This window comes from Entelurus aequoreus, linkage group LG27 (assembly GCF_033978785.1).
Source record: "Entelurus aequoreus isolate RoL-2023_Sb linkage group LG27, RoL_Eaeq_v1.1, whole genome shotgun sequence".
Taxonomy (NCBI): Eukaryota; Metazoa; Chordata; class Actinopteri; order Syngnathiformes; family Syngnathidae; genus Entelurus; species Entelurus aequoreus.
Genome location: NC_084757.1, coordinates 32,380,627 through 32,400,075, shown reverse-complemented (window position 1 = coordinate 32,400,075; position 19,449 = coordinate 32,380,627). Strand labels below are relative to the sequence as shown.

Sequence of the window (19,449 nt, the reverse complement as noted above, 5' to 3'; positions counted from 1 at the left end):
ATTGTCTCTGGCTTTCCGATAAACTGTCACTACACCTGGGTAAAACAGAGTCCATCCGATTTGGGTCCAAGCACAACCTAGGTAAATCCCCGGGCTTCACAGTTAAAGCAAGGTGATACCATAATCACCAGCAAAGACAAGGTCATTTACCTACGTTGTATATTGGACAACACTCTCTCGGGTGAAAAAATGGCATTAAAAAAAAATCACCAAGATCAATAATAAAACTGGATTTTTGGGCAGGATTTCTGCGTTTATCAACAGGGATACACTTAAGACCCTCGCCGGTGGCCTCATACAGTGTCATTTTGACTACGCCTGCACCTCAGGGTTCACCAGTATCCCCAAGCCACTAAAAACGAAACTGCAAACTTCACAAAACAGGCTGGTGAGACTTCTGCTCAACCTCCCATACAGGACTCACCTAACTGAAGCCCACATTGGAGGGGGGCGTGGCCTGCGGGCCTGCCGCGAAATGGGGTGTGCAAGGACCGGCCTCGAAGAAAGCGACAGGTGAGTGGATGGCCCAGGTGGGCCTTGTTATCTAATCACTTGTCGCCTTTATTAGCAGCAGCCGGAACGAGACACATTGTTGGAGCTGGAGTGGGAGCCAGAGAGACAGAGAGAGACACGAACGCAGAAAGGACAGCTTGCTGGAAAGCAAAACCCTTGCACAATTTGCATGAAAATAAAACAGTGTTGTAACCCTGATCCGGGCTCTCCTGGCAGTGTGTGGTGGTCTGCAGAACCCACTAAAGGGCAACATCCACACCCACTTTACCAAATTGGGATGGCTTAGAGTTGAGGAAAGAGTACACCAAATCGCAATGTGCCTGGTATTCAAAATACTCAGAGAAACTGTCCCCAAATACCTGTCCAACTATTTCACCAGAGTAAGTGATTCTCACAGGTACTACACGAGAGGGAGTTCCTCAGACCTTGTTCCCCCCCCCCCCCAAATTCAAGACTCATGGGAAAAAATGCATTCTACTATTTTGCCACAACACAGAGGAATGCACTACCAACAGACCTTAAAATTCAAACTTCCCTACTCAATTTTAAAACTGCCATAAAATCGTGGCTCAGCTCAACCTCTACCTGATCTGAACCAAAATTGATCCCCATCAAACAGGTTTATATGTTTTGGAGGGGGGCGTGGCCTGCGGGCCTGCAGCGGAACGGGGTGTGCCAGGACCGACCTCGAAGACAGCGACAGGTGCGTGGATGGCCCAGGTGGGCCTTGTTATCTAATCACCCGTCGCCTATATTAGCAGCAGCCGTGACGAGACCAGTAGTGGGAGTTTGAGGTGCTGCTGAGAGACGCAGACGCAGAAAAGACACTTTGCTGAAAAGCAAAAGACTTTGCACCATTTGAGGGAAAATAAAACAGTGTTATACCCAGAATTCCGGGCTCTCCTGGCAGTAAGTGGTGGTCCGAAGAACCCACTAGAGGGCAACCTCTACAATGTGGTTATAGTGTATATATATTTATATGTGGTTTATATATATTTATATGTGGTTATAGTGTATATATATTTTCTCATTCCGTTTTGCACACTCTTGCATAGTCATGTACATAGTGTCATGTACATAGTGTCATGTACATAGTGTATATACCCTCCCCCCTCCCCCATTTTTTTTGTATATATGTCTTTCAAATCACCTGACATGTATACTGTGTATATGTACATAATTTATAAAAAATTTTAACGTAATTTTTTTATATACATGTTACAGGTTATTTATCTTTTATTATTGAATGTATCAAAAGTGATGAATATTTAATGGACCACAGTGCCTTTTTGTGCCATCTGTTTGCCTTTTTAAAGCATTAAAAGGATTAAATTATTTAAGATGTCAATAAACTTCTCAATCAATCAATCAATCAATCAATCAATCAAAAACAGTCGGACATTAAACTTTTCTCCACAAAACTGAAAAAGTGGCTTAAGAAAAATCAGAAGTGCGATCACTAGAACTGGGTGTAGTAATGGACAAATGGGGCCAATTATTTTTAATATATTTTTTATTTTGTACTTGTCTTAATCTTTTTGTATGTGTTTCACACTTTTCTCAATTTTTCTTTAAAAGCATAACCAGGGACCAGAGTTGCAAATTAGCCTGTGGCTACAAAGTCTTATGTACTTTGACATCGGTTACCCAATGGGTAGCAATGTTTAACTGTACTGTCCCTGTCAAAAAAAAAAACTAAACAAAAAAACATGAAAATTGAGCCGGCGTACCACAGTTTGAGAATCCCTGATACAAACGATTACTAATAAACCCACATCTTCACTCCTTTGGAACATAAACGAGAGTGTGCAATTGTATATTTATTAGTTTATAAAATCACAAGCTGATGTAATTATTGGAGGGAAAAAAACAAAAACAAAAACAAAAAAAAGCCACAAACCTTTGCAAATTTTTGGAAAAATCTGCCTCAAATTCAAGCACTTTAGGCAGCAAAATAACAAAATAAGTCAACAACACCCCTCTGTGAATTATGAATTTTCTGGCTGTCACGAGCATGCCAAGGCAGCACACTGACTGCTCGGCCATTTAAGCTAACATGCACTTACTGTACACTACACCATAGACATCTTATAAGTAGACGCAGCATGGAGCGCTACTGCCTACTGGCGCTGACGAGACGCGGGGCCGCCATCTTGGAGTGGTGATCCGCTCCACTCAGTGCAATTCATTTGGCAGGAGCAATGAACTGTCAACGCATTTAATTCATCTTACCTCACTGAATACCACTGATTTTCACGCGTTTTTTTTGTCATACGTGTAGCTATGATAAAGGACATATGTTTTGGTGTGTTTTATTATTCATAGTTTGCTTAACAGTAATAGAATATTCTTATATGCTATAAGTGACCAGACGTCCGAGATCAAAACTGGGAATATAATCCCAGAGAAGGGGGAAAAAAACGGTCAGCTATTTTTAAATTCAAGAAACAATATAATTAGGTTATATAAAAATGTGTATATCCTACATAAACTATGTATGAATACATTAAATATATATATATATATCTTATAGACTGTATCTCTGTTGCTGCAGCAGCAGAGAGTTAATTCTGTCTTGACACTTTGTATTGATATTTTGTATTACATTCTTCCCTTAAATGATCATGTTTACAGTCATTGTTTTATATGTATTTTTTATGTATGTCGCTTTGGATAAAAGCGTCTGCCAAATACTTAAACATAAACATATATAAACACCTGAAAGTCTTTATATCAGCTAAAACCACCAATCTGTTTCACTGGATTCAGAATAAAGCCAAATTCCGTCTTACTCAACAATGTTAGTATTTGAATATTGTTACTTGAAGACTTATACCTGGTTACAATTATACTGTTAAGAAAGTATTGTCTTATACTTTGCCTAAAATGAGAATGCATCATAATCAGTGGCGGCTGGTGAATTTTGTTTTAGGTGGGGCTGAAAGTTTTTAAACTAAACCGTAGGGGGGGTCATCCTCCCCCAGAAGATTTATTTGTGATTTTCCCATACAAATTAAGCATTCTGACAAAATAATGAAGTGAAAATAGAATATTTCATAGGTTTGCAGAGAACTATATACAATATACACACTGAAGGCATGATGCCACCACAGGTTATAGTAATAGTAATAGTAATCCCCAGTTTTCTATTTTCAACAGTCCGCTCTTTTGAGCAGGAAAACGCTGAACACCAGCCCGGCATCTTTGTTTTCGACCTGTCAACTGTCAGTTTAGGCTGCTCGTCGGCTCCTCATCACCACTTCAAGATGGCGGCCGAATTTCTCGCGTCACAGCAGCCAATGCTGAGTCTACTTATAAGATGTCTATGTGCTACACTGTATACTGTACATACACTTTTGGTTAAAAAAAAAAAAAAGAGTCAGAAATATTTGTGACAGTCCTCACCCTGTTCCAAATATTAACTTTATAGAGCAAGAACATGAAGTATTTGTGTGGATTAAAGTCCCTAAAGTCTTAGAAAACATGTGACCATCAACATGTCATGACAGCCATTAAAGTTCCACAGAAAACTTTTAAACGCTCATTAAAAGTTTGTGGTGGTAGTATTTTTTTTCGTACAGGTTATATCAAAGAACTTTCTAAAAATGTTTGGTATTTTGCTTGAACTTACCATTTTGTAGTCCAGGTGTTGACAGTATTGCTTAATGAGAAAGCCCGCCCAGCACTTCCTGGTTGGGAGAGCATTTTCCGGTGACGTCATCTGGCTGTGCCAAAATGATGAATTATTATTTTTTAATGCACGTATTTGGAAAATATAGATCGTCTTTGAATATTCATTTTATTTTCAAGTTGAGTTCTTTAACTAGTAATATAAATTACAGAATATTATTTAATTTTCTAATAAGAAATTCCATCAGCGCTGGCTTTGCTGGTGACTCTCATCCAGGCTGCTGGCTCCCTCTGCTGGCCAGAAAGAGACACGCAGCCTTGTACAGTATATACTACAGAGTACAGTGCAGTGTTTTTTTTTAATAATCAAAGCTGTTGCTTCTTGTAGTTTTTTATTATTTATTTACTGTGTTTTTGTATAAAGATATTCATTTAGCATTTAGTTACGGACATTCAATAACTTTTAGTCATTTCTATTCGTGAGGGATGAACGTTAATGTTGTTTTGATTGATTGATTGAGACTTTTATTAGTAGGTTGCACAGTGAAGTACATATTCCGTACAATTGACCACTAAATGGTAACACCCGAATACGTTTTTCAACTTGTTTAAGTCGGGGTCCACTTAAATTGATTCATGATACAGATATATACTATCATATATACTATCATCATAATACAGTCATCACACAAGATAATCACATTGAATTATTTACATTATTTACAATCAGGGGTGTGGAGGGGGGGGGTAGGATATGGACAGCAAGTAGTGGACATAGAGAGAGAGAGAGAGAGAGAGAGAGAGAGAGAGAGAGAGAGAGAGAGATCAGAAGGCATAAGAAAAAGTATCTGCATTTGATTGTTTACATTTGATTATTAACAATCCGGGGAGGGTGTTAGTTTAGGGTTGTAGCTACCTGGAGGTGAACTTTTATTGCGGTTTTGAAGGAGGATAGAGATGCCCTTTCTTTTATACCTGTTGGGAGCGCATTCCACATTGATGTGGCATAGAAAGAGAATGAGTTAAGACCTTTGTTAGTTCGGAATCTAGGTTTAACGTGGTTAGTGGAGCTCCCCCTGGTGTTGTGGTTATGGCGGTCATTCACGTTAAGGAAGTAGTTTGACATGTACTTCGGTATCAGGGAGGTGTAGCGGATTTTATAGACTAGGCTCAGTGCAAGTTGTTTAACCCTGTCCTCCACCTTGAGCCAGCCCACTTTGGAGAAGTGGGTAGGAGTGAGGTGTGATCTGGGGTGGAGGTCTAGAAGTAACCTGACTAGCTTGCTCTGAGATGTTTGGAGTTTAGATTTGAGGGTTTTGGAGGTGCTAGGGTACCAGGAGGTGCATGCGTAATCGAGAAAGGGTTGAATGAGAGTTCCCGCTAGAATCTTCATGGTGCTTTTGTTGACCAGAGAGGAGATTCTGTAGAGAAATCTTGTTCGTTGGTTGACCTTTTTGATTACCTTGGTTGCCATTTTATCACAGGAAAGATTAGCCTCTAGAATGGAACCTAGGTAGGTGACCTCATCTTTCCTGGTGATAACAATGTCACCCACTTTAATAGTGAAAACTTTAATAGGTGGGGCTGAAAGTTTGTAAACCAAACCCCTGTAGGGGTGTCATCCTCCCCCAGAAGATTTCTTTGTGATTTTCACATACAAATGAAGCATTGTGGTGCATTCTGACAAAATAATGAAGACAAAATAGAACATTTCATAGGTTTGCAGAGAACTATATACAATATGCACACTGAAGGCATGATGCCACCATAGGTCATAGTAATAGTAATAGTAATCCCCAGATTCCTATTTTCGACAGTCCGCTCATTTGAGCAGGAAAACGCTGAACACCAGCCCGGCATCTTTGTTTTCTACCTGTCAACTGTCAGTTTAGGCTGCTCACCACTTCAAGATGGCGGAAGAATTTCTCGCGTCACAGCAGTCTACTTATAAGTATACACTTTTGGTAAAAAAAATTTTTTAAAAAAGAGTCAGAAATATTTGTGACAGTCCTCACCCTGTTCCAAATATTTTACTTTATAGAGCAAGAACATGAAGTATTTGTGTGGATTAAAGTCCCTAAAAGAAAACGTGTGACCATCAACATGTCATGACAGCCATTAAAGTTCCACATACAACTTTTAAACGCTCATTAAAAGTTTGTGGTGGTAGTATTTTTTTTTCGTACAAGTTATAGCAAAGAACTTTCTAAAAATGTTTGGTATTTTGCTTGAACTTACCATTTTGTAGTCCAGGTGTTGACAGTCTTGCTTAATGAGAAAGCCCGCCCAGCACTTCCTGGTTGGGAGGGCATTTTCCGGTGACGTCATCTGACTGTGCCAAAATGATGCATTATTATTTTTTAATCCACGTATTTGCGAATATAGATCGTCTTTGAATATTCACTGTATTTTCAAGTTGAGTTTCTTTACTAGTAATATAAATTACAGAATATTATTTAATATTCTAATAAGAAATTTGCTGGTGACTCTCATCCAGGCTGCTGGCTCCCTCTGCTGGCCAGAAAGAGAGACACAGCCTTGTACAGTATATACAACCCAGTACAGTGCAGTGTTTTTAATAAATAAAGCTGTTGCTTCTCGTAGTTTTTTATTATTTATTTACTGTGTTTTTATATCAAGATATTCATTTAGCATTTAGTTACGGACATTCAATAACTTTTAGTCATTTCTATTCGTGAGGGATGGAGGTTAATGCTGTTATTGAAAACAATGATCTACAATTAAAGATGCTGAGCACAAACTGCAGTAAAAACTTCATTTTAAATCAGAATTTTATTTATTGACTTTTAAAAGCCATCCGGTCCAATATGGCTGAGGTCAAAGGTCACGTGTTTTTGATCAAAATTCACATTTTTCAGCTCATCTTTTTCATTTCTTCTACTTCTTCCAGTTTGTCTAATTCTTCCAAGGGTTTAGTTTTCCTAATTCTTTCTTACTTGTAGTTTTTTAGGTTCTTATATTTTTTAAAGTTCTTCCAGTCTTTTTTTTCTTTGTAATTCTTCCAGTCTTTTAATTGTTATAGTTCTTCCTGTCTCTTAGTTCTTCCATCCATCCATGCATCCATTTTCTACCGCTTGTCCCATCTTTTAGTTTTCTAGTTCTTCAGTCTTTTTATTTTTTTTTAGTTCTTCTGGTTCTTCCGGTCTTTCTAATTCTTCCTGTCATGTAGTTTAAGTTCTTCCAGTCTTTTAGTTCTTACAGTTTTCTAGTCCTTCTAGTTCTTCCGGTCTTACTACTTCTTCAAGTCTTGCAGTTTTTTAGTTCTTTTTGTCTTTCTAGTTCTTCCAGTCTTTAAAATTTTACAACTTCTTACCATTTTCTAGTTCTTCCAGTCTTTTAGTTTTTCTCATTCTTGCAGTATTTTAATTGTTATAGTTCTTCCTGTCTCTTAGTTCTTCCATCCATCCATCCATCCATCCATTTTCTACCGCTTGTCCAATCCTTTAGTTTTTCTAGTTCTTCAGTCTTTTTATTTTTTTTTAGTTCTTCTGGTTTTTCCGGTCTTTCTAATTCTTCCTGTCATGTAGTTTAAGTTCTTCCAGTCTTTTAGTTCTTACAGTTTTCTAGTCCTTCTAGTTCTTCCGGTCTTTCTACTTCTTCAAGTCTTGCAGTTTTTTAGTTCTTTTTGTCTTTCTAGTTCTTCCAGTCTTTAAAATTTTACAACTTCTTACCATTTTCTAGTTCTTCCAGTCTTTTAGTTTTTCTCATTCTTCCAGTATTTTAATTGTTATAGTTCTTCCTGTCTCTTAGTTCTTCCATCCATCCATCCATCCATTTTCTGCCGCTTGTCCAATCCTTTAGTTTTTCTAGTTTTTCAGTCTTTTTATTTTTTTTAGTTCTTCTGGTTTTTCCGGTCTTTCTAATTCTTCCTGTAATGTAGTTTAAGTTCTTCCAGTCTTTTAGTTCTTACAGTTTTCTAGTCCTGCTAGTTCTTCCGGTCTTTCTAATTCTTCAAGTCTTGTAGTTTTTTACTTCTTTTTGTCTTTCTAGTTCTTCCAGTCTTTAAAATTTTACAACTTCTTACCAGTTTCTAGTTTTTCGAGTTTTGCTAGTTCTTCCAGTCTTTTAGTTTTTCTCATTCTTCCAGTATTTTAATTGTTATAGTTCTTCCTGTCTCTTAGTTGTTCCATCCATCCATCCATCCATCCATTTTCTACCGCTTGTACCGTCTTTTAGTTTTTCTAGTTCTTCAGTCTTTTTATTTTTTTTAGTTATTGTGGTTTTTCCGGTCTTTCTAATTCTTCCTGTCATGTAGTTTAAGTTCTTCCAGTCTTTTAGTTCTTACAGTTTTCAAGTCCTTCTGGTTCTTCCAGTCTTTCTAATTCTTCAAGTCTTGTAATTTTTGAGTTCTTTTTGTCTTTCTAGTTCTTACAGTCTTTAAAATGTTTCAACTTCTAACCGTTTTCTAGTTTTTCTAGTTCTTCCAGTCTTTTAGTTTTTCTAATTCTTACAGATGTAGCGACCAACTTTAGTTACTGACAGTGGTTTTCTGAAGTGTTCCTGAGCCCATGCATGTGGTGATATCCTTTACACACTGATGTCTCTTTTTGATGCAGTACCGCCTGAGGGATCGAAGGTCACGTTGGTTTTCGTCCTTGCTGCCAATGTGCAGTGATTTCTCCAGATTCTCTGAACCTTTTGATGATATTACGGAGCGTAGATGGTGAAATCCCTAAATTCCTTGCAATAGCTGGTTGAGAAAGGTTTTTCTTAAACTGTTCAACAATTTTCTCACGCATTTGTTGACAAAGTGGTAACCCTCACCCCATACTTGTTTGTGAAAGACTGAGCATTTCATGGAATCTACTTTTATACCCAATCATGGCACCCACCTGTTCCCAATTTGCCTGTTCACCTGTGGGATGTTCCAAATAAGTGTTTGATGAGCATTCCTCAACTTTCTCTGTCTTTTTTTGCCACTTGTGCCAGCTTTTTTGAAACATGTTGCAGGCATCAAATTCCAAATGAGCTAATATTTGCAAAAAAGAACAACGTTTTCCAGTGTGAACATGAAATATCTTGTCTTTGCAGTCTATTCAATTGAATATAAGTTGAAAAGGATTTGCAAATCATTGTATTCTCTTTTTATTTACCATTTACACAACGTGACAACTTCACTGCTTTTGGGTTTTGTAGTTTAAGTTCTTCCAGTCTTTTACTTCTTACAGTTTTCTAGTCCTTTCAGTTCTTCCGTTTTTTCAAATTCTTCCATTCTTGCAGTCTTTTAGTTTTTTTGTCTTTCTAGTTCTTCCAGTCTTTAAAATGTTTGAAGTTCCTACCGTTTTCTAGTTTTTCTAATTCTTCCAGTCGTTAAGTTATTAGTTTTCTTGTTTTTCTACTTCTTCCAGTCCTTCTATTTTTTTCCAGTTTTGTAGCTTTTCTTAGTTCTTCTAGTCCTTCTAGTTCTTCCGAACTAAAATTGTATTAGTTTTTTAGTCCTTCTAGCTCTTACGATTTTTTAGCTGCTAGTTCTTCCAGTCTTTCTAGTTTTTCCAGTCTTTTAGTTCTTACAGTCTTTTTTCCCAATTCTTCCCATCTTTTAAATTTGTCAAGTTCTTACCGTTTTTAATTTTCCAGTCTTGTAGTCTTTTGGTTCTTACAGTTTTCTAGTTTTTCTAGCTCTTCCAGTCTTCTAGTTCTTCCAGCATTTCTAATTCCTTCAGTCTTCTTGCAGTCTTTTAGTTCTTACAGTCTTCTAGATTTTCTAGTTCTTCAGTCTTTTTACTTTTTTAGTTCTTCTAGTTCTTCCGGTCTTTCTAATTATTTCAGTCTTGCAGTCTTTTAAAGTTAAAGTTAAAGTTAAAGTACCAATGATTGTCACACACACACTAGGTGTGGTGAAATTTGTCCTCTGCATTTGACCCATCCCCTTGATCACCCCCTGGGAGGTGAGGGGAGCAGTGGGCAGCAGCATAGCCGCGCCCGGGAATCATTTTTGGTGATTTAACCCCCAATTCCAAACCTTGATGCTGAGTGCCAAGCAGGGAGGTAATGGGTCCCATTTTTATAGTCTTTGGTATGACCCGGCCGGGATTTGAACTCACAACCTACCAGTTCTTCCAGTCTTCCAGTTGTTCTAATTCTTCCTGTCATGTAGTTGAGGTTCTTCCAGTCTTTTAGTTTCTACGGTTTTCTAGTTCTTCCAGTCTTTCTAATTATTCCTGTCTTGCAGTCTTTTAGTTTTTTTTGTCTTTTTAGTTTCAGTCTTTAAAATTTTTCAAGTTCTTACCGGTTTCTAGTTTTTAGTTTTTCTAATTCTTCCTGGCGTGTAGTTTATGTTCTTCCAACCTTGTAGTTCTTACGGTTTTTTTAGTTTTCCAAGTACTTCCAGCCCTTTTTTTTTTTCCTATGTTGTAGTTTTTCCTAGTTCTTTCCGTCTTTTAGTTATTGGTTTTCTTATTTTTGTACTTCTTCCAGTCCTTCTATTTGTTTCCAGTCTTGTAGCTTTTCCAAGTTATTTTCGTCCTTCTAGTTCTTCCAGTCTTGTAGTTGTATTAGTTCTTCAAGTCCTTCTAGCTCTTAGGATTTTTTAGTTCTGCCAGTTCTTCCAGTCTTTCTAGTTTTTCCAATCTTTTAGTTCTTCTAGTCTTTTAGTTTTGTTTGTTCTTCCAGTCTTTTGGTCTTTTAAAGTAAAGTATTTCTGGTTCTGATTCTGATTTTAGTTTTTCAAGTCTTTGTTCTTACAGTCTTTTACATTTTTCAAGTTCTTACCGTTTTCAATTTTTTCCAGTCTTTTTGTCTTATAGTTCTTACACTTTTCTAGTTTTTCTCGCTCTTCCAGTCTTGTAGTTCTTCCAGCATTTCTAATTCCTTCAGTCATTTATTTTTTTCTAGTTCTTCCAGTCTTTCTGTTTTCTCTAATTCTTCCTGTCGGGTAGTTAAAGTTCTTACGGCCTTGAAGTTGTTACAGTTTTCCAGTTTTCTAGTTCTTCCAGTCTTTCTGTTTTTTTCCAGTCTTGAAGTCCTTTTAGTTCTTCCCGTCTTTTAGTTATTGGTTTTCTTGTTTTTCTACTTCTTCCAGTCCTATTTTTTTACAGTCTCGTAGCTTTCCAATTCTTCTAGTCCTTCTAGTCTTGTAGTTGTATTAGTTCTTCCAGTCCTTCTAGCTCTTACGATTGTTTAGTTCTGCCTGTTCTTCCAGTCTTTCTATTTTTTTCCAGTCTTTTGGTCTTTTAGTTTTTCCAGTCTTTTAGTTCTTACAGTCTTTTAAATTTTTCAAGTTCTTACCGTTTTTCAATTTTTTTCAGTCTTGTAGTCTTTTAGTTCCTACAGTTTTCTAGTTTTACTAGCTCTTCCAGTCTTCTACTTCTTCCAGCATTTCTAATTCCTTCAGTCTTTTATTTATTCTGATATGATAAATATAATTCTTTATTTATTTATACTTCCTGTTCCTGTAGTTGACGTCGGCAGGTGCCAGGTGTGTATGTCAAAGTGCGTAAAGGTTACCCAGAGTGTTTACAGTTTTTCCCTATCTGCACTGCTCCCGTACTCAAGATGGATGTCATTTGGCAGCTTAGCTGGCTGTAGAGGAATGGAAAAAGCAACTTAAACGCGGATAAATCCTTGACAAGCAGATGTGAGCCAGATGTTCCAAAGCCGCCCCCGCCCCCCAAGATGGATTTGATAGTCCACTAACTGCAGGCTGCATGCGTGTAATCAAGCAAGGGACGCCACGTGCCGCCCGTTGTTCCATTAACTAAGATTAAGCGTGTGTGTGTGTGTGTGTGTGTGTGTGTGTGTGTGTGTGTGTGTGTGTGTGTGTGTGTGTGTGTGTGTGTGTGTGTGGGTGTGTGTGTTTGTGTATGTGTTGTCACGTCAAATGCACAAATATATCTTTACTAAAGTCCATGCGATGTTTCCAGAATGTGTCAGGAAGATGTGAAAATAGGGCTTTGGAAAACAGGGAATTCCTGTAATTTTTTTGAACGTAGAAAATGGTAGTTTGATTGTCCAAGGTGAGTGGAGTGTGTTGGAACGGTTCGAATCGGATGAGAAATGTGGGATATGCAGTCGATTGTATGTTTCCCATTTATTGTCAATGGGGAGAAAATTACTGGAAATTCCGGGGGAAACTGGAATTTTGGTAAAGGGGTTTGGGTTCGATATATGGGAAGAGCAGTGTGGGTGGATGCTTGAAATGTTGGATTCTGGTTTAAAAATAAGAACAATTTTGAGAATTTTTCCCAATTATTTGAATGGGAATTCCCTGGACATTTGGGAATTTCGGGAAAACCGGGAATTTTTGAAAATATTGGTACTAGCACAATTGCCCTAGATGATATGAATGGGTTGGTGTTGGAATTTTTTGAATCGATTGAAAAATATTCACGTAGTAACAGTTTGAATTTAAATGGGTATTTCTGAATTCCTGGAATTTCAGGAACACTGGGAATTTGTACGGAAAGAAACATTTTAGATTTGTTGTCCCAATTAAGAGGAATGTTTTGAAGGTGGAATGGTCAACAACGGTTGAAAAATGTGGACTGTGAAAACTTTCCAGAAAGACGGGAAAATAGGGCTTTGGAAAACAGGGAATTCTGGGAATTCCTGTCATTTTTTTGAACGTGGAAAATGGTAGTTTGATTTTCCAAGGTGAGCGGAGTGTGTTGGAATGGTTCGAATCGGATGAGAAATGTGGGATATGCAGTTGATTGTATATTTCCCATTTATTGTCAATGGGGAGAAAATGACTGGAAATTCCGGGGAAAACATGAATTTTGGTAAAGGGGTTTGGGTTCGATATATGGGAAGAGCAGTGTGGGTGGATGCTTGAAATGTTGGATTCTGGTTTAAAAATAAGAACAATTTTGAGAATTTTTCCCAATTATTTGAATGGGAATTCCCTGGACATTTGGGAATTTCGGGAAAACCGGGAATTTTTGAAAATATTGGTACTAGCACAATTGTCCTAGATGATATGAATGGGTTGGTGTTGGAATTTTTTGAATCGGTTGAAAAATATTCACGTAGTAACAGTTTGAATTTAAATGGGTATTTCTGAATTCCTGGAATTTCAGGAACACTGGGAATTTGTATGGAAAGATTTGTTGTCCCAATTAAGAGGAATGTTTTGAAGGTGGAATGGTCAACAACGGTTGAAAAATGTGGACTGCGAAAACTTTCCAAGAAGATGTGAAAATAGGGCTTTGGAAAACAGGGAATTCTGGGAATTCCTGTAATTTTTTTGAACGTGGAAAATGGTAGTTTGATTGTCCAAGGTGAGCGGAGTGTGTTGGAACGGTTCGAATCGGATGAGAAATGTGGGATGGGATATTTCCCATTTATTGTCAATGGGGAGAAAATTACCGGAAATTCCGGGAAAAACGGGAATTTTGGTAAAGGGGTTTGGGTTCGATATATAGGAAGAGCAGTGTGGGTGGATGCTTGAAATGTTGGATTCTGGGTTAAAAAAATGCGAAATATTTTGAGAAATGTTCCCATTCATTTGAATGGGAATTCCCTGGACATTTGGGAAATTCGGAAAAATCGGAAATTTTTGTAAATATTGATACTTTGCACAATTGCCCTAGATGATATGAATGGGTTGGTGTTGGAATTCTTTGAATCGGTTGAAAAATGTTCACGTAGTAACAGTTTGAATTTAAATGGGTATTTCGGAATTCCTGGAATTTCAGGAAAACTGGGAATTTATACAAAAATAAAAATGGTAGTTTTGTTGTCCCAATTAAGAGGAATGTTTTGAAGGTGGAATGGTCAACAACGGTTGAAAAATGTGGACTGTGAAAACTTTCCAGGAAGATGTGAATATAGGGCTTTGGAAAACAAGGAATTCTGGGAATTCCTGTCATTTTTTTGAACATGGAAAATGGTAGTTTGATTGTCCAAGGTGAGTGGAGTGTGTTGGAACGGTTCGAATCGGATGAGAAATGTGGGATATGCAGTCGATTGTATATTTCCCATTTATTGTCAATGGGGAGAAATTTACCGGAAATTCCGGGGAAAACAGGAATTTTGGTAAAGGGGTTTGGGTTCGATATATGGGAAGAGCAGTGTGGGTGGATGCTTGAAATGTTGGATTCGGGTTTAAAAATGAGAACAATTTTGAGAATTTTTCCCAATTATTTGAATGGGAATTCCCTGGACATTTTGGAATTTCGGGAAAACCGGGAATTTTTGAAAATATTGATACTAGCACAATTGCCCTAGATGATATGAATGGGTTGGTGTTGGAATTCTTTGAATTGGTTGAAAAATGTTCACATAGTAACAGTTTGAATTTAAATGGCTATTTCTGAATTCCTGGAATTTCAGGAAAACTGGGAATTTGTACAAAAATAAAAATGGTAGTTTTGTTGTCCCAATTAAGAGGAATGTTTTGAAGGTGGAATGGTCAACAACGGTTGAAAAATGTGGACTACGAAAACTTTCCAAGAAGATGTGAAAATAGGGCTTTGGAAAACAAGGAATTCTGGGAATTCCTGTAATTTTTTGGAACGTGGAAAATGGTAGTTTGATTTTCCAAGGTTAGCGGAGTGTGTTGGAACGGTTCGAATCGGATGAGAAATGTGGGATATGCAGTATATTGTATATTTCCCATTTATAGTCAATGGGGAGAAAATGACTGGAAATTCTGGGAAAAACAGGAATTTTGGTAAAGGGGTTTGGGTTCGATATATGGGAAGAGCAGTGTGGGTGGATGCTTGAAATGTTGGATTCGGGTTTAAAAATTAGAAAAATTTTGAGAATTTTCCCCAATTATTTGAATGGGAATTCCCTGGACATTTGGGAATCTGGGGAAAACCGGGAATTTTGGAAAATATTGATACTAGCACAATTGTCCTTGATGATATGAATGGGTTGGTGTTGGAATTTTTTGAATCGGTTGAAAAATGTGTCGATTGTATATTTCCCATTTATTGTCAATGGGGAGAAAATTACTGGAAATTCCGGGAGAAACGGGAATTTTGGTAAAGGGGTTTGGGTTCAATATATGGGAAGAGCAGTGTGGGTGGATGCTTGAAATGTTGGATTCTGGGTTAAAAAAAAAAGCGAAATATTTTGAGATTTGTTCCCATTGCCCTAGATGATATGAATGGGTTGGTGTTGGAATTCTTTGAATCGGTTGAAAAATGTTCACATAGTAACAGTTTGAATTTAAATGGCTATTTCGGAATTCCTGGAATTTCAGGAAAACTGGGAATTTGTACAAAAATAAAAATGGTAATATTTTTGTCCCAATTAAGAGAAATGTTTTGAAGGTGGAATGGTCAACGACGGTTGAAAAATGTGGACTGTGAAAACTTTCCAGGAAGATTTGAAAATAGGGCTTTGGAAAACAGGGAATTCTGGGAATTCCTGTCATTTTTTTGAACATGGAAAATGGTAGTTTGATTGTCCAAGGTGAGTGGAGTGTGTTGGAACGGTTCGAATCGGATGAGAAATGTGGGATGTGCAGTCGATTGTATATTTCCCATTTATTGTCAATGGGGAGAAAATTACTGGAAATTCCGGGAAAAACAGGAATTTTAGTAAAGGGGTTTGGGTTCGATATATGGGAAGAGCAGTGTGGGTGGATGCTTGAAATGTTGGATTCGGGTTTAAAAATGAGAAAAATTTTGAGAATTTTTCCCAATTATTTGAATGGGAATTCCCTGGACATTTTGGAATTTGGGGAAAACCGGGAATTTTGGAAAATATTGATACTAGCACAATTGCTCTTGATGATATGAATGGGTTGGTGTTGGAATTTTTTTAATCGGTTGAAAAATGTTGATGTAGTAACAGTTTGAATTTAAATGGGTATTTCAGAATTCCTGGAATTTCAGGAAAAATGGGAATTTGTAAAAAAAATGAAAATGGTAATTTTGTTGTCCCAATTAAGAGGAATGTTTTGAAGGTGGAATGGTCAACAACGGTTGAAAAATGTGGACTGTGAAAATTTTCCAGGAAAACGTGAAAGTAGGGCTTTGGAAAACAGGGGAATTCCTGGAATTTTTTTGAACTTGGAAAATGGTAATTTGACTGTGGATGTTGGAACGGTTCAAATCCGTTGAAGAAGGTAACAAGTAAACACGCTGCAGGACCGCTTGTATCGCACATGATATCCCACATGATATCGCACACAAGTAAACACGCTGCAGGGCCGCTTGTATCGTACATGATATCACACACAAGTAAACATGCTGCAGGGCCTCTTGTGTCGCACATGATATCACACACAAGTAAACATGCTGCAGGGCCGCTTGTATCGCACATAATATCACACACAAGTAAACACGCTGCAGGACCGCTTTTTTTGTACATGATATCACACACAAGTAAACACGCTGCAGGGCCGATTTTTTGTACATGATATCACACACAAGTAAACACGCTGCAGGGCCGCTTGTATCGCACATGATATCACACACAAGTAAACATGCTGCAGGGCCGCTTTTTTGTACATGATATCACACACAAGTAAACACGCTGCAGGGCCGATTGTATCGCACATGATATCACACACAAGTAAACACGCTGCAGGGCCTCTTGTGTCGCACATGATATCACACACAAGTAAACATGCTGCAGGGCCGCTTGTATCGCACATAATATCACACACAAGTAAACACGCTGCAGGGCCGCTTTTTTTGTACATGATATCACACACAAGTAAACACGCTGCAGGGCCTCTTGTATCGCACATGATATTACACACAAGTAAACACGCTGCAGGGCCGCTTGTATCGCACATGATATCACACACAAGTAAACATGCTGCAGGGCCGATTTTTTGTACATGATATCACACACAAGTAAACACGCTGCAGGGCCGCTTGTATCGCACATGATATCACACACAAGTAAACACGCTGCAGGGCCTCTTGTGTCCCACATGAGATCACACACAAGTAAACACGCTGCAGGGCCGCTTGTATCGCACATGATATCACACACAAGTAAACACGCTGCAGGGCCGATTGTATCGCACATGATATCACACACAAGTAAACACGCTGCAGGGCCTCTTGTGTCGCACATGATATCACACACAAGTAAACACGCTGCAGGGCCGCTTGTATCGCACATGATATCGCACACAAGTAAACACGCTGCAGGGCCGGATTTTTTGTACATGATATCACACACAAGTAAACACGCTGCAGGGCCTCTTGTGTCGCACATGATATCACACACAAGTAAACATGCTGCAGGGCCGCTTTTTTGTGCATGATATCACACACAAGTAAACACGCTGCAGGGCCTCTTGTGTCGCACATGATATCACACACAAGTAAACACGCTGCAGGGCCTCTTGTGTCGCACATGATATCACACACAAGTAAACACGCTGCAGGGCCTCTTGTGTCGCACATGATATCACACACAAGTAAACACGCTGCAGGGCCGCTTGTATCGCACATGATATCGCACACAAGTAAACACGCTGCAGGGCCGTTTTTTTTGTACATGATATCACACACAAGTAAACACGCTGCAGGGCCTCTTGTATCGCACATGATATCACACACAAGTAAACACGCTGCAGGGCCTCTTGTGTCGCACATGATATCACACACAAGTAAACACGCTGCAGGGCCGATTTTTTTGTACATGATATCACACATAAGTAAACACGCTGCAGGACTGCTTGTATCGCACATGATATCGCACACAAGTAAACACATTGCAGGACCGCTTGTATCGCACATTATATTGCACACAAGTAAACATGCTGCAGGGCCGATTTTATCCCACATGATATCACACACAAGTAAACACGCTGCAGGGCCGATTTTTTTCTACATGATATCACACACAAGTAAACACGCTGCAGGGCCTCTTGTGTCGCACATGATATCACACACAAGTAAACACGCTGCAGGGCCTCTTGTGTCGCACATGATATCACACACAAGTAAACACGCTGCAGGGCCTCTTGTGTCGCACATGATATCACACACAAGTAAACACGCTGCAGGACCGCTTTTTTTGTACATGATATCACACACAAGTAAACACGCTGCAGGACTGCTTGTGTCGCACATGATATCACACACAAGTAAACACGCTGCAGGGCCTCTTGTGTCGCACATGATATCACACACAAGTAAACACGCTGCAGGACCGCTTTTTTGTACATGATATCACACACAAGTAAACACGCTGCAGGACTGCTTGTATCGCACATGATATCGCACACAAGTAAACATATTGCAGGACCGCTTGTATCGCACATGATATCACACACAAGTAAGCACGCTGCAGGGCCTCCTGTGTCGCACATGATATCACACACAAGTAAACATATTGCAGGACCGCTTGTATCGCACATGATAGCACACACAAGTAAACACGCTGCAGGGCCGCGTTTTTTGTACATGATATCACACACAAGTAAATACGCTGCAGGACCGCTTGTATCGCACATAATATCACACATTTTACATATGAGATCGTATTACAACATTATTTCTTTTAGCTGATACTGGAATCGGGACACCCTAAATAATGAGGTCAAAATGATACCAGGACAAAATCGTCTTTGTATGACAACTTTAGTTATAATTCAAATATATTTTTACAGAAGAAAATCCGCACTGATCTCATGTGGAAAAAAAGAGAGAGACGTAAAGAAAGAAAAATCTAAATTATTCCCATAAAAAAATAAAAAGTAAATTAAACTGCTGCACTTTTCTGTTTTATTTACTGTACTATTGTCATATTTCCATATATAGTTAGGACTTTAATCTTGCAATCAGACAACATGTGCGCTAAATGACGCCTGTTGCCGGCGACAACGCACGTTAGCATAACTCGTTGTACAAAAGTACGCGTAGCAAAGGGCTAGCATTAGCCTATTGTACAAAAAGAACGTGTAGCAACGCGTTAGCATTAATTTGTAGTACAAAAGAACACTTAGCAACGCGTTAGCATTGACTTGTTGTACAAAAGAACACGTAGCAAAGCGTTAGCATTAGCTTGTTGTACAAAAAGAACGTGTAGCAACGCGTTAGCATTAATTTGTAATACAAAAGAACACGTAGCAACGCGTTAGCATTAATTTGTAGTACAAAAGTACACTTAGCAATGCGTTAGCATTGACTTGTTGTACAAAAGAACAGGTAGCATAGCGTTAGCATTAGCTTATTGTACAAAAAGAACATGTAGCAACGCGTTAGCATTAATTTGTAGTACAAAAGAACATGTAGCAACAGGTCAGCATTAGCTTGCTGTACAAAAGAATACGTAGCCACGCGTTAGCGTTAGCTTGTTGTACAAAAGTACGCGTAGCAAAGCGTTAGCATTAGCCTATTGTACAAAAGAACGCGTAGCAACGGGCTA

At 38.5% G+C, this 19,449-nt stretch overlaps 1 protein-coding gene across 4 annotated transcripts in view; it reads right to left on the bottom strand.

Moving 5' to 3' along the window:
- The window catches only part of LOC133644664 (gamma-aminobutyric acid receptor subunit gamma-3), a 150,698-nt gene extending 140,756 nt beyond the window's left edge, over window positions 1-9,942 (bottom strand). For 2 of the 4 annotated variants that reach the window (XM_062039339.1, XM_062039341.1), the window contains exon 1: window positions 4,145-4,706. The gene's annotated coding sequence lies outside the window, so the exon portion shown is untranslated. Of the gene's footprint in view, window positions 1-4,144; window positions 4,707-6,044 lie in introns of those variants that run through there. The other 2 variants (XM_062039338.1, XM_062039340.1) reach the window with 2 other exon arrangements.
- Between the last annotated feature and the right edge of the window lie 9,507 nt (window positions 9,943-19,449).